The sequence below is a fragment of the Equus asinus genome, chromosome 26 (assembly GCF_041296235.1).
Source record: "Equus asinus isolate D_3611 breed Donkey chromosome 26, EquAss-T2T_v2, whole genome shotgun sequence".
NCBI lineage: Eukaryota > Metazoa > Chordata > Mammalia > Perissodactyla > Equidae > Equus > Equus asinus.
The window spans coordinates 3,632,525-3,656,828 of record NC_091815.1 but is presented as its reverse complement, the minus strand read 5'-3'; positions in this window follow the sequence as shown (position 1 = coordinate 3,656,828).

The following is a 24,304-nucleotide window of genomic DNA, read 5'->3' as shown; positions in this document are numbered from 1 at the left end:
AAAGCCAAATACCATAGGTTGTCACTTACAAGGAGAAGAAAAAGCAAGCACTAATGATCAGCTGGCACTGGACATTGGATTCCGGGTTCCAAGAGGCAAAAAGAGGCAGTGAGGAAGGGTGAAAGAGATGATTAGGCACAACTGTGTGGTGAGGACCTGTGATTAGGCTTACGCTGGTGAAGATGATGGAAGCCACGCAGAAGTCTAAAGCAATGAGGATGTAAATCTGGAAGATGTAGGATGTTCTAATGCAGGGTTATGGCAATAAATTCACCTAAAATCAAAAATCCAAAAAGGGGTCCAGTTAGACAGCGTAAAGCTTTGGGGGCTGAAAGAGATTAGAGAAGGTGAACTTCCAAGGATGGAAAATCACCTCAAAATGCTTACAGATGCTACTGAAAGGCTGACCATTCCAAATAGGTGAAGAGGAATACTACGAAGAGAACATGATCAGTCCTAAACCCATGAACGAACGGAAAATGTTACCGTCCATGATGTTATTACTAATCACCTTCACGAATAATCCAAACAGGCCCACGTCTTCCCAAGTTCAGGCAAAAGGTTGGTCCAAAAGTCCAATTCAGGGCCGGCCCTGTGGTGGAGCAGGTAAGTGCCCACATTCCGCTTGGGCGGCCCGGGCCTCACTGTTTCACATTACGAGTGCATATCACATTAGTAGTGTTAGGAAATATAGATTTCATGGTATGGTGCGGGCAGAGATCATAAATAAGCAGCAATTGTGAGGATACGTTATCAGTACGCACAAGAAAAGGAACCATAAGAATATTACAATCTATGGAAGTATCTGGTACACTTCCCAAAGGCAGAAGGAAGGAAAACTTGTGACCTGCCAAGGTGGAATAGGCAGAGTGCTACAAGATGACACCATCATTGTGCATCAGAACATTGCCTGGGCAACTTCAACTTGGGAGGGAGTCCAGGACTTTCTCTGGGTAAGGTCCACCCATTTTGCCATCTACCCAAGATATAAGAGATAAAACCCAGGATAAGCTTACAGGAGTGAAACCAGTGTCTAGAGAGAATGTAGGAGCCCTTTCGAAGTTCAAGGAGAAAGATAGAAACTGACAACAATTGCAGAAAAAGGAAAACTATCCTACCTAGACAGGTTGAGGAGTCAGACTGGTCTGAGATGGCTGTGAAACTCTGTGTGCACGGAGGTTGTCAGGACAACTTCGAATTTTGAGGTCGCTTATGACATCATGGTGAACATGTCCCCCAGGGTGGCCGCATGGTTACAGTCTGAGGATTGGCCTAGGCTAGGCTATTAAAGGGACAGATACCCAGAAACAGGGTTGACAAACAGAAAGCAGGCACAGAAACTAAAAGAGATAAAACAGAGTCTGATGCAAGGGATAAGAAAGGAACCCTAGGCCACAAGTGAGAATAGAGGGACAAGCACTGAGAGGAGAACATTGTCATCTATTCAAGTCTATGGGGAGGTCATGCAGATTCAAGCTTGCAACTTCATTGGAAACAAGTGGCCGGAATTGGGGCTCATCACACCTACAGTGCCCTTGTGCCTTAAGCATAATGCAAAGTCAACAATGACGTCTTGAGGACATTGAAGAGAAGAATCGATGCCTCCTTTCCGAGGCCCATAGCATTCTTTGAAGGTCAGTCTCTTTTTCCGAAGCTCTGGTGTCACGTGGGCCCACTGGGCACATGGTAATGTGTCCCAAGAGATGTCTTGGAAGCCTTGAAGGAATGGAGCCCTGTCACGCTTGGGGTATGTCTCTTTGTTTGGAAGTGCTCTACAAGGGTGCTGAAAAGCACCCTCTTCCACAGGGCTTCATTCCTTCGTGAAGGCTGCCCTCCAAGGCTAGTATGCTCAGTTTGCCTCCATCGAAATTCTCTCCCCCTACCTCTTGCCGTAGAAGGATTAGTGATTATGTGTTTTGACACCATATGTAAGGAAGTTGCATGAAAATTAGAACTTTACAGTTGTGTTTCAAGAAAAATAAACAGGCCAGGGTAGAGGATGTAGGGCAAACAAATGGCACACCCTATAAAAATTAAGTAAGCCCATATCTGGACGGAATCTAGGGGAACGTTCAAGGATCAGGGGTCAAGTTCGAAACTTCCCAAATCCGGAAAAGAGACAGAAAAATATCTTTCCTGGAGAGTGGAATTCATCCGATTTGTCTAAGTTGTCTTGGAAACATTGTGTCCGTGAAGGGGGTTGCCAGGACCAACTAGAATTTGGAGTTTCTGATCTCAGGATGTCAAACCAACCCACATGACCACGTGTTCTCAGTGCTAAGTTTGACCTAGGCTAGGATAGCCAAGAGTCCTACAAGTGACCGGTGCAAATTCAAGGACAACAACCAAGAGTCACGAAAGCACTCACACCTCACCCTAGAGAACATACAGCGATTAAAGAAATACAAACTAATCACTTGGAATGAAGGAGAACGGACTGATAAGCATGTCTAAGGGAGATAGCTGAGAAAGACCATGACGAGTATACTATGGAAAAGAAAAAGAGGACCCAGAAAATGGAAGGTGAACAGAAATCACACCTGAATTATCCACAATGAAAGATGATGTCCATCTTTAGACAGACTCTGCTGGAACGTTTGAAAGTCAGAGAAATTCACAAGCCAAAAAACGGCAGCGAAGGTCAAGCATGGGCTAACTGGGAAAGGTGAGTTATGAGACTGCTCCAAGCAGGCTCTGAAACCTGTATCCATGAAGCATGCTGGACCTCAGAGACACAATTATGACAAATCCTCTGACATCACAATGGACCCGAAAAACAACCTAGCCTCATCTACACAGTGCTAGAGTTGGGCTCACTAGTATATTTAACTCCCATTGCACTCAACTGCACGTTGCCACTGAACATGTAAGTGACCGGCCGGTGGTGCAGTGGTGAGGTCCGCACCTTCTGGGTCTGTGGCCCAGTATGGGCTGGGTGGAATCCTCGGTTTGGGCCTCCTCACCACTGCTTCAGTTGTTCTGGTGCAGGCGTCCGGGGTAGAGTAGAGGCAGATGGGAAGGGACGTTGGACATGGCCAGACTTCCACAGCAAATACAGGAGCATTGCCAGCAGATGTGAGCACAGCAATGCACTTGTGCCAAAAGAAAACCAATTCAAAGTTGCAAAGAATAGAAAAACTGAAGCTAAGAAAAAAAAAAAAAACAGGAGCTTGCCATTACGAAGAATAGGATCTCTGTGAATAACCTTAGCAAAACAGGTGAATTCTATGTTAATTCAAAAACTAGCAAACCTTTGGGGAAAGAAATTCAAGAAGACACAAGAAAAAAAAAGATATCGAGGGATCTAGGAATGGAAGGATTAACACACTTGAAAGGTTCATACCGCAGTAAGGAATCTCTGGATTCCATGCAATCCCAGTCAAAGTTGCAGCAGTATTTGCCACAGAGAAGAAGAGAGAATCCTAAAGTTTCTAGCCAGCAACAAGAGACCCTGACTAGGCAAAGGAATCCTCAGGAAAACGAACAAAGCAGCATGTGTCACAATTTCTGATTTCAACATAGAGGACGAAGCGCTAGGTACCGAAACGGCACAGTCTGGGCCCAAAACCAGGCATGAAGACCCATGCAAAAGAATTGAGAGCCCAGAGCCCAACTCAAACTTACATGGACATCCCATTTTGGACCAGGGAGCCAAGTGGAGACAGCGGAGAAAGGAGAGTCTCTACAATAAACGGTGCTGGGAAGCCTGCACAGCCACATGGACCACAACGAGAGTACACCATGATGTTACACCTGGCACACACACCACCTGAAATGGATTGAAGCCTTGAATGGCAGACTTGAAACCGTGAACCTTGTAGGAGAAGACCTAGGCAGAGTGCTCTTTGCCATCTGTCTGAGCCGCCTATTTGGAAGAAGCATGTCGGACTGGGCAAGGGCAACAAAGGAAACAAGAAACAAACGGGACCACATCAAATGCACACACTTCTCCCCAGTCAAGGAAACCATCAACTGAATACTAAGACACCACAACAATTGGGAGAGGATGTTTGCAAACCACACATTGGACAAGGGGTGAAAACCCAAAGATAAAATCAACTCAGTAGTCTCCACAAGAAAAAAAACAAGCCAATGAAAACCTGGTCAAAAGATGGAAGCAGAGATTTCTCCAAAGAAGATAGAAAGAGGGCCAGTAGGTGCATGAAAACTTGTTCACCATCATTAAGTCTCAGGAAAATGCAAATCCAAACTGCAAGGACATGGCAGCTCACTGTGGTCAGAATGGCTAGAAGGAAGCAGACAGGAAATAACAAGTGTCAGAGAGGAGGTGGAGAGAAGGGAAGCCTCCTGCACTGCTGGTGGGAGTGTAACCCGGTGCAGCCACGATGCCAAAGGTGTGGAACTGCCTCAGAAATTTAAGTATCCATGTCCCATATGACCCAGCTATTAATCTGCCGCTTGTTTATCCAAAAAAGTCAGAAAGACTACCGCATAAAGACATGTGCATGGCTGTGTTCACCACAGTCTTACTCCTGATATCCAAGACTTGGAAAGCACCCTGGTGTCCAGCAAGGGATGATTGGAGAAGGAAGATGGGCTATAGCCACACAATGGCATACCACTCAGCCGGAACAAATGATGCAAGCCAGCCATTTGTGACCACCAGAATGGCTGTGAGGGTTTTAGGGGAAGTGTAACAAGCCCCAGGGAGAAATTCAAATACCATAGAATCTCACTTACAAGGAGAAGAAAAAGCAAGCACTAACCAACAGGTGGCACTGAACATTTGTATGCGGGCTCCCAGAGGCAAAGAGGGGCGGTGACGGAGGGTGAAAGAGAAGATTAGGCACAAGTGTGTGGCGAGGGCCTGTGGTTAGTCTTACACTGGTGAAGATGATGTATGCTACACAGAAGTCTAAAGCAATGAGGATGTGAATCTGGAAGTTATAGTATGTTCTAATGCAGGGTCATGGCTATAAATTCACCTCAAATCAAAAATCCAAAAAGGGGTCCAGAATGATGTCATAAAGCTTTGGGGGCGGAAAAAGTTTACAGAAGGTGAACTTCCAAGGATGGAAAATCACCTCAAAATGCTTACAGATGCTACAGATGTGTAGATGAGACCAGGTAGTTTTTCGGGTCCACTGTGATGTCAGAGGATTTGTCATATTTGTGTCTCTGCTGTGCCGGGAAGGGTCATGGACACAGGGTTTCAGAGCCCGCTTGGAGCAGTCTCATAACTCGCCCTTTCCAGTTAGCCCAGGTTTGACCTTCGCTGCCATTTTGTGGCTTGTGAATTTCTCTGACATTCAAACGTTCAAGCAGACTCTGTTTAAAGACTGACGTCTTTCATTGTGGATTATTCAGGTATGATTTCTGTTCGCCTTCCATTTTCTGGGACCTTTTTAATTTTCCATAGTATACTCGTAATGGTCTTAGCTATCTCTCTTAGATATTCTTATCGATCCGATCTCCTTCAGTCCAAGTGATTAATTTTGTATTTCTCTAATAACTGTATGTTCTCTAGGCCGAGCTGTGAGTGCTTTCGTGCCTCGTGGTTGTTGTCTATGAATTTGCACTGGTCACTTGTAGGACTCTTGGCTATCCTGGACCAGGTCAAACTAAGCACTGAGAACCCGTGGTCATCTGGGTTGGTTTGACATCCTGAGATCAGAAACTCCAAATTCTAGTTGGTCCTGGCAACCCCCTTCAGGGACACAATGTTTCCGAGGCAAATTAGACAAATCGGATGAATTCCACTCTCCAGGAAAGATATTTTTGAGTCCCTTTACTGGATTTGGGAAGTTTCGAACTTGACCCCTGATCGTCTAACTTTACCTTAGATTCCGTGTAGATACGGGCTTACTTTAATTCTATATGCTGTGCCATTTGTTTGCCTTACATCCTCAGCCCTGGCCTGTTTATTTTTCTTGAAACAGAATTGTAATGTTCTAATTTTCAGCCAACTTCCTTACATATGGTGTCAAAACACATAATCAATGATCCGTCTCCGGCAAGAGGTGGGGGAGAGAATTGCATTGGAGGCAAACTGAGCACTCTAGACTGGGAGGGAAGCCTTGACAAGGGAACCAAGCCCTGTGGAAAAGGATGCTTTTCAGCACACTTGTAGAGCCCTTCTAAACAAGGAGACATACCCCAAGCATAACAGAGCTCCATTCCTTCAAGGCTTCAAAGACATCCCTTGGGACACATTAGCATGTACCCAGTGGGCCCCTGTGACGCCAGAGCTATGGAAAAAGAGACTGATCTTCAAAACGTGCTAGGGGCCTAGGAAAGGATGCATTGATTCTTCTATTCAATGTCCTCAAGACATCACTCTTGACTTTGGATTATGCTTAAGGCAGAAGGACAATGTAGGTCTGATAAGGCCCAAGTCCGGCCTCTTGCTTCCAATCAAGTTGCAAGCTTGAATCAGCATGGCCTCCCCATAGACTTGAATAGATGACAACGTTCTCCTCTCAGTGCTTGTCCCTGTATTCTCGCTTCTTGCCAAGGATTCCTTTCTTACCCCTTGAATCAGCATCTGTTTTATCTTTTCCAGTTTCTGTGCCCGCTTTGCATCCTTTGTTCCAGTTGTGTGGTATGCCGTTGTGTGGCTATAGCATTTCTTCCTTCTGCATTCTTCCCTTGCTGGGCACCAGGGCAGCTTCCAAGTCTTGGATAGCGGGAGTAAGGCTCCGGTGAATTCCGAGGTGCACAGGTCCCCATTCAGTACTGTTTCCAAGTTCTTTGGATAAACACGTCACAGAGGAATAGCTGGATCATATCAGAAATGGTTTCTTAAATTTCTGAGACAGTTCCACATGGCTTGGCGTGGTGGCTGCACCAGTTTATGCTCCCACCAGCAGTGCAGGAGGCTTCCCTTCTCTCCACCTCCTCTCTGACACTTGTTGTTTCCTCTCTGGTTCCTTATAGCCATTCTGACCACAGTGAGCTGCCATGCAGTTTGGATTTGCATTGGCCTTAGACTGAATGATGGTGAACAAGTTTTCATGCACCTGTTGGCCTTTTGATCTTCTTGGGAGCAATCTCTGTTTCCATCTTTTGCCCAGGTTTTCATTGGCTTGTTGTTTTTTTTCTTGTGGAGACATGCGAGTTGATTTTATCTTTGGGCTTTCCACCCCTTGTCCGATGTGTGGTTTGCAAACATCCTCTCCCAGTTGTTGTAATGTCTTTGCATTGAGTCGGTTTCCTTGACTGGGCAGAAGTGTGTGCATTTGATGTGGTCCCATTTGTTTCTTGTTTCCTTTGTTGCCCTTGCCCAGTCAGACATGCTTCTTCCAAATAGGCGGCTCAGACAGATGGCAAAGAGCACTCTGCCTAGGTCTTCTCCTACAAGGTTCATGGTTTCAAGCCTGCCATTCAAGGCTTTAATCCATTTCGAGGTGGTATGTGTGCCAGGTGTAACATCATGATCTTTTCTCATTGTGTTCCATGTGACTAGGCAGGCTTCCCAGCACCGCTTATTGATGAGATTCTCCTTTCTCCACTGTCTCCTCTTGGGTCCCTGGTCGAAAATGGGCTTTCCATGTACGTTTGAGTTGGGCTCTTGGCTCTCGATTCTGTTGCATGGGTTTGTGTGCCTGTTTCTGGACCAACTGCCGTTTCGGTACGTAGCGCTTCGTCCTCTATGTTGAAATCAGAAAGTGTGACACGTGCTGCTTTGTTCATTTCCCTGAGGATTCCTTTGTCTATTCAGTATCTCTTGTTGCTGGGTAGAAAGTTTAGGATTCTCTCTTCTATCTCTGTCGCAAATACTGCTGCAACTTTGACTGGGATTGCATGGAATCCAGAGATTCCTTTCTCTGGTATGGACGTTTCAAGTGTTTTAATTCTTCCATTCCTAGATCCTGGAATATCCTTCTTTCTCCTTGTGTCTTCTTGAATTTCTTTCCCCAAATGTTTGCTAGTTTTCGATTGACATAGCTTACTAATGTTTTGCTAATGTTCTTCTTACAGATCTTATTCTTCTCACTGGAAAGCTGTACTTTTTTTTTTTTTAGCTGCAGTTTTTCTATTCTGTGCCACTTTTAATTGGTTCTGTTTTGGCAGAAGTGCATCGCTGAGCTCACGTCTGCTGGCAACGCTCCTGTATTTGCTGTGGAAGTCTGGCCCTGTCTAACGTCCCTTCCCAACTGCCTCTACACCACCTGGGATGCCAGCCCCAGAAGACTGAAGCCATGGTGTGCAGGCTGACCCCAAGGATACCACCCGGTCCACCCTTGGGCCACCGACCCAGAAGGTGCAGACATCACTGCTGCACCACCGGCCAGCCTCTTTCATGTTCCATTGCCAACCTGCAGTTGAGGGCAATGGGACATCAATATGCTACTTGAGCCCAACTCTGGCACTGTGTAGTTCAGACCAGGTTGTTTTTCGGGTCCACTGTGATGTCAGAGGATTTGTCATAATTGTGTCTCTGCTGTCCCAGCAAGTTTCATGGACACAGGGTTTCAGAGCCCACTTGGAGCCGTCTCATAAGTCACCCCTCCCAGTTAGCTAGGTTTGACCTTCGCTGCCGTTTTTTGGCTTGTGAATTTCTGTGACTTTCAAACGTTCCAGCAGAGTCTGTCTAAAGACTCACATCTTTCATTGTGGATTATCCAGGTGTGATTTCCGTTCATCGTCCTTTTTCTGGGACTTTTTTTCTTTTCTATAGTATAATCATAATGGTCTTTCTCAACTATCTCCCTTAGACATGCTTATCAGTCCGTTCTCCTTCATTCCAAGTGATTAATCTTGTATTTCTTTAATAACCGTATGTTATCTACACCAAGGTTTGAGTGCTTTCGTGACTCTTGGTTGTTGTCTTTGAATTTGCACGGGTCACTTGTAGGAATCTTTGCTATCCTAGCCTAGGTCAAACTAAGCACTGAGAACACATGGTCATCTGGGTTGGTTTGACATCCTAATCAGAAACTCCAAATTCTAGTTGGTCCTGGCAACCCCCTTCACGGACACAATGTTCCCGAGACAAATTAGACAAATCTGATGAATTCCTCTCTCCAGGAAAGATAGCTTTCTGTCTCTTTTCTGGATTTGGGAAGTTTCAAACTTGACCCCTGATCCTAGAACATTCCCCTAGATTTCCTCTAGATACAGGCCTACTTTATTTCTATAGGCTGTGCCATTTGTTTGCCTTACATCCTCAGCCCTGGCCTGTTTATTTTACTTGAAACAGGATTGTAATATTCTACTTTTCAGCCAACTCCCTTACATATGGTGTCAAAACACACACTCTATAATTCTTCCACGGCACGAAGTAGGGTGAGAGAATTTCATTGGTGCAAAACTGACCACTCTAGCCTGGGAGGGCAACCTTCACAAAGGAATGAAGCTCTCTGGAAAAGGGTGATTTTCAGCACACTTGTAGAGCACTTCCACTCAAAGAGACATACCCGAAGCGTGACAGGGCTCCATTCCTTCAAGGCTTCCAAGACATCTCTTGGGACACATTAGCATGTACACAGTGGGCCCCCATGTCACCTGAGCTATGGAAAGTGAGATTGATCTTCAAAGCATGCTAGGGGCCTAGGAAAGGAGGCATCGATTCTTCTCTTCAACGTCCTCAAGACGTCATTGTTGACTTTGCATTATGCTTAAGGCAGAAGCACACTGTAGTTCTGATGAGCCCCAAGTCCGGCCTCTTGTTTCCAATCAAGTTGCAAGCTTGAGTCAGCATGGCCTCCCCATAGACTTGAATAGATGACAATGTTCTCCTCTCGGTGCTTGTCCCTCTATTCTCGCTTCTGGCCAAGGATTCCTCTCTTATCCCTTGATTCAGACTCTGTTTTATCTCTTCCAGTTTCTGAGCCCACTTTCTGTTTTTCAAAGCTGTTTCTGGGTATCTGTCCCTTTAATAGCCTAGCCTAGGCCAATCCTCAGACTGTAACCATTCGGCCATATTGGGGGACAGGGTCACCGTGATGTCATAAACAACCTCAAAATTCGAAGTTGTCCTGACAACCTCCATGCACACAGATCTTCAGAGCCATCTCAGACCAGTCTGACTCGTCACCCTTTCCAGGTAGGATAGTTGTCCTTTTTCTGTATTTCTTGTCAGTTTCTGACATTCTCCTCGAACTTCGAAAAGGCTGCTACATCCTCTCTAGACACTGTTTTCTTTCCTGTAAGATTATCCTGGATTATATCTCTTATATCTTTTGTAGATGGCCAAGTGTGTGGACCTTCCCCAGAGAACGTCCTGGACTCCCTCCCCAGTTGAAGTTGCCCAGGCAATCCTCTGATGCACAATGATCGTGTCATCTCCTAGCACTCTGCCAATTCCACGTTGGCAGGTCACATGTTTTCCTTCCCACTTCCTTTGGGGAATTGTACCAGATGCCTTCATCGATTGTAATATTCTCAGCGTTCTTTTTCTGGTGCATATTATTAACGTATCCTCACAATTGCTACTTATTTATCATCCCTGTCCACACCGTACTATGAAATCTATATTTCCTAACACTGCTAATGTGATCTACACCCGTGATGTGTAACAGTGAGACTCGGGCCACCCAAGCGGAACGTGGGCACCTACCCTCTCCACCAATGACCGGCCCTTAATTGTACTTTTGGATCAACCTTTTGCCTGAGCTTGGGAACACGTGGGCCTGTTTGTATTATTGTTGGAGGTGATTAGTAGTAACATCATGGACGGTAACATTTTCCCTTGGTTCATGGGTTTAGCATGGATGATGGTTTCAGGGTAGTATTCATCTTCATCTATTTTGAAAGGTCTACCTTTCTGTAGCATCATTAAGCATTTTGGGGTGATTTTCCATCCTTGGAAGTTCACCTTCTCTAATCTCTTTCAACCCCCAAAGCTTTATGCCGTCATTCTGGACCCCTTTTTGGATTTTTAATTTTAGGTGAATTTATTGCCATACCCTGCAATAGAACATCCTATATCTTTCAGATTTGCATCCTCATGGATTTAACCATCTGTGTAGGTTACATCACCTTCACCTGCGTAAGCCGAATCACAGGCCCTCATCACACACTTGTGCCTCATCATCTCTTTCATCCTTCCCCACCCCTGCACTTTGCCTCTGGGATCGCCGAATCAAATGTCCCTTGCCACCTGTTGGTTAGCGCTTGCGTTTTCTTCTTCTTGTAAGTGATATCCTATGGTATCTGTCATTCTCCCTGGGGCTTCTTTCACTTCCCCTAAAACCCTCACAGCTATACAGGTGGTCACAAATGGCTGGATTGCATCCTTTGTTCCGGCTGAGTGGTATGCCATGGTGTGGTTATAGCCCATATTCCTTCTGCATTCATCCCTTGCTGCGCACCAGGGCGGCTACCAAGTCTTGGATAGAGAGATTAAGGCTGTGGTGAACTCAGCTGTGCACATGTCTTTATGCTGTAGTGTTTCCCAGTTCTTTGGATAAACGTGCTGCAGAGGAATAGCTGGATCGTATGGAACATGGATTCTTAAACTTCTGATGCAGCTACACATGTCTTGGCTTAGTGGATGCACCGGTTTACACTCCCACCAGCAGTACAGGAGGGTTCCCTTCTCTCCACCTACCCTCTAACAGTTGTGGTTTCCTGTCTGCTTCCTTATAGCCATTCTGACCACAGTGAGATGCTATGTCCTTGCAGTTTGGATATGCCATGGCCTGAGACTTAATGATGCTGAACAAGTTTTCATGCACTTGTTGGCCCTCTTTAGTTCCTCTTGGGAGAAATCTCTGTTTCCATCTTTTGCCCAGGCTTTCATTGGGTTCTTGTTTTTTTTCTTGTGGAGACGTGTGAGTTGATTGTATCTTTGGGCTTTTCATCCCGTGTCCGATTTGTGGTTTGCAAACATCCTCTCCCAGTTGTTGTGCTATCTTTGCATTCAGTCGATGGTTTCCTTGACTGGGCAGAAGCGTCCGCATTTGATGTGGTCCCGTTTGTTTCTTGTTTCCTTTGTTCCCCTTGCCCAGTCAGACATGCTTCTTCAAAATAGACAGCTCAGAGAGACGGCAAAGAGAACTCTGCCTAGGTCTTCTCCTACAAGGTTCATAGTTTGAAGTCTGCCATTCAAGGCTATAATCCATTTTGAGGTGGTGTGTGTGCCACGTGTAAGATCATGGTGTACTCTCGTTGTGTTCCATGTGGCTGTGCAGGCTTCCCAGCGCCATTTATTGTAGAGACTCTCCTTTCTCCGCTGTCTCCTCCTGGCTCCCTGGCCGAAAATGGGCTGTCCTTGTACGTTTGACTTGGGCTCTGGGTTCTCGATTCTGTTGCATGGGTCTTGTGCATGTTTTTGGGCCAAGATTGTGCCATTTCGGTAACTAGCGCTTCATCCTCTATGTTGAAATAAGAAAGTGTAACACGTCCTGTTTTGTTCGTTTTCCTGAGGATTCCTTTGCCTAGTCAGGGTCTCTTGTTGCTGCCTAGAAATTTTAGGATTCTCTCTTCGATCTCTGTGGCAAGTATGGCTGCAACTTTGACTGGGATTTCATGGACTCCAGAGATTCCTTTTTCCGGTATGGACGTTTCAAGTGTGTTAATTCTTCCATTCCTAGATCCTGGAATATCCTTCTTTCTCCTTGTGTCTTCTTGAATTTCTTTACCGAAATGTTTGCTAGTTTTCGATTGACATAGCTAACACCTGTTTTGCTACGATTCTTCATAGAGATCTTATTCTTCTAACTGGCAAGCTGGTTTTTTCTTTTTCAGAGTCAGTTTTTCTATTCTGTGCAAGTTTTAATTGGTTTTATTTTGGCAGAAGTGCATTGCTGTGCTCACATCTTCTGGCAATGCTCCTGTATTTGCTGTGGAAGTCTGGCCCTGTCTAACGTCCCTTCCCATCTGCCTCTACACTACCTCGAACGCCTGCCCCCCAGTGACTGCAGCAGTGGTGAGCAGGCTCACGCCCAGGATTCCACCCGGCCCACCCCAGGCAACTGTCGCAGTAGGTGCGGGCCTCACTTCAGCACCTCTGGCCATCCGCTTTCCTGTTCCATTGGCCACCTGCAGTTGACTGCTATGGGACTTGTATATGCTACTTGAGCCCAACTCTGGCACTGTGTAGATGAGGCCAGTTTGTTTTTCACGTACATTGTGATGTCAGAGGATTTGTCATAATTGTGTGTCTTCTGTCCCACCAAGCTTCATGGACACAGGGTTTCAGAGCCCGCTTATAGCAGTCTCATAACTCACCCTTCCCAGTTAGCCCAGGTTTGACCTTCGCTGCCATTTTTTGGCTAGTAAATTTCTCTGACTTTCAAACGTTCAAGCAGAGTCTGTCTAAAGAGTGACATCATTCATTGTGGATTATTCAGGTGTGATTTCTGTTCGCCTTCCATTTTATGGGAGCATTTTTTCTTTTCTATAGTATACTTGTCATGGTCATTCTCAGCTATCTCCCTTAGACATGCTTATCAGTCCGTTCTCCTTCAGTCTAAGTGATTAGTTTTGTATTTCCTTAATCACTGTATGTTCTCTAGGCCGAGGTATGACTGCTTTCATGATTCTTGGTGGTTCCCTTTGAATTTTCACCAGTCACTAGTAGCAATCTTTGCTACCCTAGCATAGGTCAGACTAAGCACTGAGAACACATGGTCATCTGGGTTGGTTTGACATCCTAATCAGAAACTCCAAATTCGTGGGGGTCCTGGCAACACCCTTCACGGACACAATGTTTCCAAGACAAATTAGACAAATCTGATGAATTCATCTCTCAAAGAAAGATATTTTTCTGTCTTTTTCCGGATTTGGAAAGTTTCGAACTTGACACCTGATCCTTGAATGTTCTCCTAGATTTCCTCTAGATACGGGCTTACTTTATTTCTATAGGCTGTGCCATTTGTTTGCCTTACATCCTCAGCCATGGCCTGTTTATTTTTCTTGAAACAGAATTGTAATGTCCAAATTTTCAGCCAACTTCCTTATATATGGTGTCCAAACACATAATCAATAATCCTTCTACAGCAAGAAGTAGGGGGAGAGAATTTGATTGGAGCCACACTGAGCACACTAGGCTGGGAGGGCAGTCTTCACGAAGGAACGAAGCCCTCTGGAAAAGGGTGCTTCTCAACACACTTGTAGAGTCCTTCCAAACAAAGAGGCATAGCCCAAGCATGACAGGGGTCCATTCCTTCAATGCTTCCAAGACATCTCTTGGGACACATTAGCATGTACCCAGTGGTCCGCGGTGACGCCTGAGCTATGGAAAGTGAGACAGATCTTCAAAGAATGCTACAGGCCTGGGAAAGGAGGCATCGATTCTTCTCTTCAATGTCCTCAAGCCATTCAGTCATTGTGGGGCTGGCGTCCAAGGTAGTGCAGAGGCAGAAGGGAAAGGACGTTAGACAGGGCGAGACATCTTGCCAGTGAGAAGAATTAGATCTCTACGAAGAACCTTAGCAAAACAGGTGAGAGCCATATCAATCGAAAACTAGCAAACATTTTGGGAAAGAAATTCAAGAAGACACAAGGAAAAAGAAGGATATTCCGGGATCTAGGAATGGAATAATTAACACACTTGCAAGGTCCATACCGCAGAAAGGAATCTCTGGATTCCATGCAATCCCAGTCAAAGTTGCAGCAATATTTCCCAAAGAGATAGAAGAGAGAATCCTAAAGTTTCTAGGCAGCACCAAGAGACCCTGAATAGGCAAAGGAATCCTCAGGAAAATGAACAAAGCAGGACGTGCTACACTTTCTGATTTCAACATAGAAGACGAAGCGCTAGGTACCAAAAGGGCACAGTTTGCACCCAAAAACAGGCACAGAGACCCATGCAACAGAATCGAGAACCCAGAGCCCAACTCAAACGTACGTGGACAGCCCCTTTCCAACGAGGGAGGCAATAGGAGACAGTGGAGAAAGGAGAGTCTCTACAATAAATGATGCTGGGAAGCCTGCACAGCCACATGGAACACAACGAGAGTACACCATGATGTTACACGTGGCACACACACCACCTCGAAATGGATTGAAGCCTTGAATGGCAGACTTGAAACCGTGAACCTTGTAGGAGAAGACCTAGGCAGAGTGCTCTTTGCCATCTGTCTGAGCCGCCTATTTGGAAGAAGCATGTCTGACTGGGAAAGGGCAACAAAGGAAACAAGAAACAAACGGGACCACATCAAATGCGGACGCTTCTGCCCAGTCAAGGAAGCCATCGACTCAATGCCAAGACAGCACAACAACTGGGAGAGGATGTTTGCAAACCACATATCGGACAAGGGGTGAAAAGCCCAAAGATACAATCAACTCGCACAGCTCCACGAGAAAAACAACAAGAAGCCAATGAAAACCTGGGCAAAAGATGGAAACAGAGATTTCTCCCAAGAAGATTGAAAGAGGGCCAAAAGGTGCATGAAAACTTGTTCCCATCATTAAGTCTCAGGCCAATGCAAATGCAAACTGCAAGGACACAGCAGCTCACTGTGGTCAGAATGGCTATAAGGAAGCAGACAGGAAACAAGTGTCACAGAGGAGGTGGAGAGAAGGGAAATCTCCTGCACTGCAAGTGGGAGTGTAAACCGGTGCAGCCACTACTCCAAGCGGTGTGGAACTGCCTCAGAAATTTAAGAATCCGTGTCTCATATGATCCAGCTGTTCCTCTGAGGCATGTTTGTCCAAAGAGCTCAGAAACACTACCTTATAATGAGACGTGCACCGCTGATTTCACAACAGCACTACTCCCGCTATCCAAGACTTGAAATCCGCCCTGGTGCCCAGCAAGGGAAGAGTGCATAAGGAAGATGGGCTATACCCACACAATGGCATACCACTCAGCTGGAACAAAGGTTGCATTCCAGCCATTTGTGACACACAGAATGGCTGTGAGGGTTTTAGGGGAAGTGAAACAAGCCCCAGGGAGAACGTCAAATACCATAGGATCTCTCTTACAAGGAGAAGAAAAAGCAAGCACTAACCAACAGGTGGCACAGGACATTTTATTGGGAGTTCCCAGATGCAGAGCGGGGTGGTGGGGGAGGGTAAAAGAGATGATGAGGCACCAGTGTGCGGTCAGGGGTTGTGATTCAGCTTTAGCTGGTGAAGATGATGTAACCTACACAGAAGTCTAAACCAATGAGGATGCAAATCTTAAAGATATAGGATGTTCTAATGCAGGGTTATGGCAATAAATTCACCTAAAATCAAAAATCCAAAACGGGGTCCAGAATGCCGGCATAATGCTTTTGGGGCTGAAAGCATTTAGAGAAGGTGAATTTCCAAGGATGGAAAATCACCTCAAAATTCTTACTGTTTCTACAGAAAGGTAGACCATTCCAAATAGATGAAGAGGGATGCTACCCACAGAACATGATGCGTGCTAAACCCATGAACCAAGGGAAAATGTTACCGTCCATGATGTTAATAGAAATCACCTTCATGAATAATCCCAACAAGCCCACATCTTCCCAAGTTCAGACAAAAGGTTGGTCCAAAATAAGAATTCAGGGCCGGCTTTGTGGTGGAGTGAGTAAGTGCCCTCCTTCCACTTGGGCAGCCGGGGCCTCACTGTTTCACATTACGGGTGCAGATCACTTTAGCAGTGTTAGGAAATACAGATTTCATGGTACGGTGCAGACAGAGATCATAAATAAGTAGCAATTCTGACGATACGTTATCAATTCGCACCAGAAAATCTCCATGAGAATATTACAATCAATGAACGCATCTGGTACACTTCCCCAAAGTAAGAAGGAAGGAAGACATGTGACCTGCCAAGGTGGAATTGGCAGAGTGCTAGGAAATGATATGATCATTGCGCATGAGAGGATTGCCTGGGCAAGTTCAACTTGGGAGGGAGTCCAGGACTTTCTCTGGGGATGGTCCACCCACTTGGCCATCTACACAAGATATAAGAGATACAAGCAAGGATAATCTTATACTGGAAAGAAACCAGTGTCTAGGAAAGGAGGCATCATATTCTTCTCTTCAATGTCCTCAAGACATCATTCTTGACTTTGGATTATGCTTAAGGAAGAAGGACAACATAGTTCTGATAGGGCCCAAGTGTGGCATCTTGTTTCCAATCAAGTTTCAAGCTTGAATCAGCATGCTGTCCCCATAGACTTGAATAGATGACAATGTTCTCCTCTCAGTGCTTGTCCCTCTATTCTCACTTCTTGCCAAGGATTCCTTTCTTATCCCTTGAATCAGAGTCGGTTTGATCTCTTCTACTTTCTGTGCCAGCTTTCTGTTTGTCAAAGCTGTTTCTTGTTATCTCTCCCTTTAATAGCCTATCCTAGGCCAATCCTCAGACTGTAACCATGCGGCCCTCTTGGGGGACATGTTCACCATGATGTCATAAAGAACGTCCTAATTCTAAGTTGTCCTGACAACCTCCATGCACCGAGTTTCAGAGCTATCTCAGACAAGACTCCTAACCCTTTCCAGAAAGGATAGTTTTCCTTTTTCTGGATTTCTTGTCGGTTTCTAACTTTCTCCTCGAACTTTGATAGGCCTAGCACAATCTCCCTAGACACTGGTTTCTTTCCTGTAAGATTATCCTGGGTTGTATCTCTTATATCTTGTGTAGGCGGCCAAGTGGGTGGACATTCCCCAGAGAAAGTCCTGGACTGCCTCCCAAGTTGAAGTTGCCCAGGCAATCCTCTGATGTGCAATGATCATCTCATCTTCTAGCACTCTGCCAATTCCACCTTGACAGGTCACAAGTTTTCCTTCCTTCTTCCTTTGGGGAAGTGTACCAAATGCGTACATAGATTGTAATAGTCTCGTGGTTCTTTTTCTGTTGTGTATTGATAAGCTATCCTCACAATGGCTACTAATTTATGATCTCTGTCCACACCGTACCATGAAATCTATATTTCCTAACACTGTTAATGAGATCTGCACCCGGGACGTGAATCAGTGAGGCCCGGACCACCAAAGCAGAACGTGGGCACTTACCCGGTCTACCACAGGGCTGGCCCTGAATTGGACTTTTGGACCAACCTTTAGCCTGAGCTTGGGAAAACGTGCGCCTGTTTGGATTATTCGTGAAGGTGATTAGTAGTAACGTCATGGACAGTAACCTTTTCCTGTTGTTCATGGGTTTAGCATGGATCATGTTCTTTGGGGAGTATTCCTCTTCATCTGTTTGGAATGGTTTCCCTTTGTGTAGCATCAATAAGAATTTTAAGGTGATTTTCCATCCTTGGAAGGTCACCTTAGCGATTCTTTTTCAGCCCCCAAAGCTTTATGCCATCATTCTGGACCCCTTTTTGGATCTTTGATTTTTGCTGAATTTATTTCCATAAACCTGCATTAAAACATCCTATATCTTTCAGATAGCTTACATCATCGTCACCAGCGTAAGCCTAATCACAGGCCCTCACCACACTCTTGTGCCTCACCATCTCTTTCCACCACCCCCCCACCGACCTGCTTTGCCTCTCGGAATCCCCAATCAAATGTGCCATGCCACCTGTTCATCATCTGGGTACGTTTGACATCCTGAGATCAGAAGCTCCAAATTCGAGGTGGACCTTGATACCCCCTTCATGGACACAGTGTCCTTCTGTCTTAAGTATAATCCAAAGTCAAGAATGTTCTCATGAGGACATTGAAGAGAAGAACCGATGCCTCCTTTCCTACACCTCTAGCATTCTTTGAAGATCAGTCTCACTTTCCAAAGCTCTGGCGTCATGGGTTCCCACTGGGTACATGTTAATGTGTCTCTTTGTTTGGAAGGGCTTTACAAGTGTGCTGAAATGCACCCTTTTATACAGGGCTTCATTTCTTAGTGAAGGCAGTATGTCCATGAAAGGGGTTGACAGGACCCCGCGAATTTGGAGTTTCTGATCTCAGGATCTCAAATCAACCCAGATAACCACGTGTTCTCAGTGCTTAGTTTGACCCAGGCTAGGATAGCAAGCAGTCCTACAAGTGACCGGTGCAAATTCAAAGACAACAAACAAGAGTCACGAAAGCACTCACACCTTGGACTAGAGAACATACAGTTATTAAAGAAATACAAAATTAATCATTACGAACTGAGGAGAACAGACTGATAATCATATCTAAGGGAGATAGTTGAGAAAGACCATGACGAGTATAATATGGAAAAGAAAAAAGTTCCAGAAAATGGAAGGTGAACAAAAATCACACCTGAAAAATCCACAATGAGAGATGTCAGTCTTTACACAGACTCTGCTTGAACGTTTGAAAGTCAGAGAAATTCACAAGCCAAAAGACCGCAGCAAAGGTCAAACCTGCGCTAACTGGGAATGGTGAGTTATTAGACTGCTCCAAGCAGGCTCTGAAGCCCTGTTTCGATGAAGCCTGCCGGCACACCAGAGACATAATTATGACAAATCCTCTGACATCACAGTGGACCTGAAAAACAACCTGCTCTCATCTACACAGTGCCAGACTTGGGCTCAAGTAGCATATTCAGATCCCATTATACTCAACTGCAGGTGGCCAAAGGAACATGAAAGGGGCCTGGCAGTGGTGCAGTGGTTAGGTCCACACCTTCCAGGTCGCTGGTCCGGGGTGGGCTGTGTGGAATCCTGGGTGTGAGCCTCCTAACCATTGCTTCAGTCATCCTGGATCTGGCGTCCTAGGTAGTGTAGAGGCAGATGGAAAGGGAGGTTAGACAGGGCCAAATTTCCACAGCAAGTACAGGAGCATTGCCAGCAGATGTGAGCTCAGTGATGCACTTCTGCCAAAACAAAACCGATTACAAGTTGCAAAGAATACAAAAACTGAAGCTCAAAAAAAAGAAAACAAACACGTTGGCAGGAAGAAGAAGATCTCTATGAAGAAGCTTACCAAAACAGGTGAAAGCCATGTCAATTCGAAAACAAGCAAATCTTTGGGGAAAGGAATTCCAGAAGACACAAGGAAAAAGAAGGGTATTTCGGGATCTAGGAATGGAAGAATTAACAGGAAGATGGGCTATAGCCAGGCAATGGCACACCAGTCAGCCGGAACAAAGGATGCAATCCAGCCATTTGTGACCACCAGAATGACTGTGAGGGTTTTAGGGAAGTGAAACAAGCCCCAGGGAGAAAGGCAAATACCCTAGGATCTCACTTAAGAGGAGAAGAAAAAACAAGCGGTCAGGAACAGGTGGCACGGGACATTTGATTGGGGGTTCCCTGAGACAAAGCGGGGAGGTGTGAGACGGGGAAACAGATGATGAGGCACAAGTGTGTGGTGAGGGCCTGCTATTAGGCTTACGCAGGGGAAGATGATGTAAGCTACACGGAAGTCTACATCGATGAGGATGCAAATCGGAAAGATATAGGATGTTCTAATGCAAGGTTGCGGCAATAAATTCACCTAAAAGCAAAAAATCCAAAATGGGGTCCAGAATGACGGCATAAAGCTTTGGGGCTGAAAGAGATTAGAGAAGGTGAACTTCCAAGGCTGGAAAATCACCTCAAAATGCGTACTGATGCTACAGAAAGGTAGACCATTCGAAATAGGTGAAGAGGAATACTACCCACAGAACATGCTGCCTGCTAAACCCATGCACCAACGGAAAAGGTTACCGTCCAGGATGTTACTACTAATCACCTTCACGAATAATCCAAACAGGCCCACGTGTTCCCAAGCTCAGGCAAAAGGTTGGTCCAAAAGTCCACTTCAGGCCCGGCCCTGTGGCGGAGCAGGTAAGTGCCCACGTTCCGCTTGGCCGGCCCAGGCCTCACTGTTTCACATCACGGGTGCAGATCACATTAGCAGTGTTAGGAAATATAGATTTCATGGTACAGTGCAGACAGGGATCATAAAATAAGTAGCAATGGTGAGGTCACCTTATCAATACGCACCAGAAAAAGAACGTGAGGCTTTTACAATCCATGAACGCATCTGGTACACTTCCCCAAAGGAAGCAGGAAGGAAAACATGGGACCTGCCAAGGTGGAATTGGCAGAGTGCTAGGAGATGACACGATCATTGCGCATCAGAGGATTGCCCGGGCAACTTCAACTTGGGAGGGAGTCCAAGACTTTCTCTGGGGAACGTCCACCCACTTGGCCATCTACATAAAATATAAGAGGTAAAACCCAGGATAATCTTACAGGACAGAAACCAGTGTCTAGAGAGAATGTAGCAGGCCTTACAAAGTTCGAGGAGAAAGTCAGAAACCGACAAGAAATCGAGAAAAAGTAAAACTATCCTACCTGGAAAGGGTGAGGAGTCAGACTGGCCTGAGATGGCTCTGAAACTCTGTGTGCACGCAGGATGTCAGGACAACTTCGAATTTTGAGGTTGTTTATGACAGCACGATGATCATGTCCGCCAAGATGGCCGCACGGTTACAGACTGAGGGTTGACCTAGGCTAGGCTATTAAAGGGAGGGATACCCAGAAACAGCTTTGAAAAACAGAAAGCGGACACAGAAACTGGAGGACATAAAACAGACGCTGATTCAAGGGGTAAGAAAGGAATCCTTGGCAGGAAGCGAAAATAGAGGGACAAGCACCGAGAGGAGAATGTTGTCATTCATTCAAGTTTATGGGGAGGCACTGCTGATTCAAGCTTGCAACTTGATTGGAAGCAAGAGGCCGGACTTGGGCCTTATCAGACCTATGTGGTCCTTCTGGCTTAAGCATAAGCCAAAGTCAAGAGTGATGTCTTGAGGACGTTGAAGAGAAGAATCGATGCCTCCTTTCCTAGGCACCTGGCATTCTTTGCAGATCAGTCTCACTTTCCATAGCTCTGGCGTCATGGGGGCCCACTGGCTTCATGCTAATATGTCCCAAGAGATGTCTTGGAAGCCTTGAAGGAATGGACCCCTGTCACGCTTGGGGTACGTCTCTTTGTTTGGAAGTGTTCTACAAGGGTGCTGAAAAGCACCCTCTTCCACAGGGCTTCATTCCTTCGTGAAGGCTGCCCTCCCAGGCTAGTGTGCTCAGTTTGCCCCCAATGAAATTCTCTCCTCCTACCTCTTGCCGTAGAAGGATTATTGATTCTGTGTTTTGACACCACATGTAAGGAAGTGGGCTGAAAATCAGAACATTACAATTCTGTTTCAAGAAACATAAACAGGTCAGGGCTGAGGATGTAAGGCAAACAAATGGCACAGCCTATAGAAATAAAGTAAGCCCGTATCTAGACGGAATCTAGGGGAACGTTCCAGGATGAGGGGTGAAGTTCGAAACTTCCCAAATCCGGAAAAGAGACAGGAAAATATCTTTCCTGGAGAGAGGAATTCATCAGATTTGTCTAATTTGTCTTGGAAACATTGTGTCAGTGAAGGGGGATGCCAGGACCACCTCGAATTTGGAGTTTCTGACCTCAGTATGTCAAACCAACCTAGATGACCACGTGTTCTCAGTGCTTACTTTGACCTGGGCTAGGACAGCAAAGACCCCTTCAAGTGACCAGTGCAAATTCAAAGACAACCACCAAGAGTCATGAAAGCACTCACACCTCGGCCTGGAGAACATACGGTGATTCAAGAAATGCAAAACTAATCACTTGGAATGAAGGGGAACGGACTGATAAGCATGTCTAAGGGGGATAGCTGAGAAATACCATGACGATTACACTATGGAAAAGAGAATAAGGTCCCAGAAAATGGAAGGTGAACAGAAATCACACCTGGATAATCCACAATGAAAGATGATGTCAGTCTTTAGACAGACTCTGCTGGAACGTTTGAAAGTCACAGAAATTCACAAGCCAAAATACAGCAGCGTAGGTCAAGCCTGGGCTAAGTGGGAAGGGTGAGTTATGAGGCTGCTCCAAGCGGGCCAGGAAACCGTGTGTCCATGAAGCTTGCCGGGACAGCAGAGACACGATTATGACAAATCCTCTGACATCGCAGTGGACCCGAAAAACAACCTGGCCTCATCTACACAGTGCCAGAGTTGGGCTCAAGTAGCGTATTGAAGTCCCGTTGCCCTCAACTGCAGGTTGCCAATGGAACATGAAAGGCGCCGGCCGGTGGTGCAGCGGTGAGGTCCGCAACTTCTGGGTCGGTGGCCCGGGGTGGGCCGGGTGGACCCTCGGGTGAGCCTGCTCACCACTGCTTCAGTCATTCTGGGGCAGGCGTCCGAGGTCGTATAGAGGCAGATGGGAAGGGACGTTAGACAGGGCCAGACTTCCACAGCAAATACAGGAGCATTGCGATCGGATGTGAGCTCAGCGATGCACTTCTGCCAAAAGAAAACCGATTCAAATTTGCAAAGAATAGAAAAACTGAAGCTGAAAAGACAAAAGGAAAAACTGCATGCCAGTGAGCAGGATGAGATCTCTAGGAAGAAACTTAGCAAAACATGTGAAGGCCATGTCAATGGAAAACTAACAAACGTGTGGGGAAAGAAATTCAAGAAGACACAAGGAGAAAGAAGGAGATTCCAGGATCTAGGAATGGAAGCATCAACACACTGGAAACGTCCATACCAGAGAAAGGAATCTCTGGATTCCATGCAACCCCTGTCAGAGTTGCAGCAATGTTTCCCACAGAGACAGAAGAGGGAATCCTAAAGTTTCTAGCCAGCAACAAGAGACCCTGTCTAGGCAAAGGAATCCTCAGGAAAACGAAAAAAGCAGGACGTGGCACACTTTCCGATTTCAACATATAGGACGAAGCACTAGGTACCGAGACGGCACAGTCTGGGCCCCAAAACAGGCACACAGACCCATGCAACAGAATCGAGAACCCAGAGCCCAACTCAAACGTACATGGACAGCCCATTTTCGACCAGGGAGCCAAGAGGAGACAGCGGAGAAAGGAGAGTCTCTACAATAAACAGTGCTGGAAAGCCTGCACAGCCACATGGAACACAACGAGAGTACACCATGATGTTACACCTGGCACATACACCACCTGAAATGGATCAAAGCCTTGAATGGCAGACTTGAAACCGTGAACCTTGTAGCAGAAGACCTAGGCAGAGTGCTCTTTGCCATCTGTCTGAGCCGCCTGTTTTCAAGAAGCAAGTCCTACTGGGCAAGGGCAACCAAGTAAACAAGAAACCAACGGGAAAACGTCAAATGCGGATGCTACTTGCCCAGTGAAGGAAACCATCGACTGAATGCAAAGATAGCACAACAACTGGGAGAGGATGTTTACAAAGCACACATCGGACAAGGGGTGAAAAGCCCAAAGATGCAATCAACTCGCACGTCTCCACAAGAATAAAAACATCAAGCCAATGAAAACCTGGGAAAAAGATGTAAACAGAGATTTCTCAAAAGAAGATCGAAAGAGGGCCAATGGTGGCATGAAAACTTGTTCACCATCCTTAAGTCTCACTCCAATGCAAGTGCAAACTGCAAGGACACAGCAGCTCACTGTGGTCAGAATGGCTATAAGGAACCAGAACGGAAGCAACAAGTGTCAGAGAGGAGGTTGAGAGAAGGGAAGCCTCCTGCGCCATTGGTGGGAGTGCAAAACTGTGCAGCC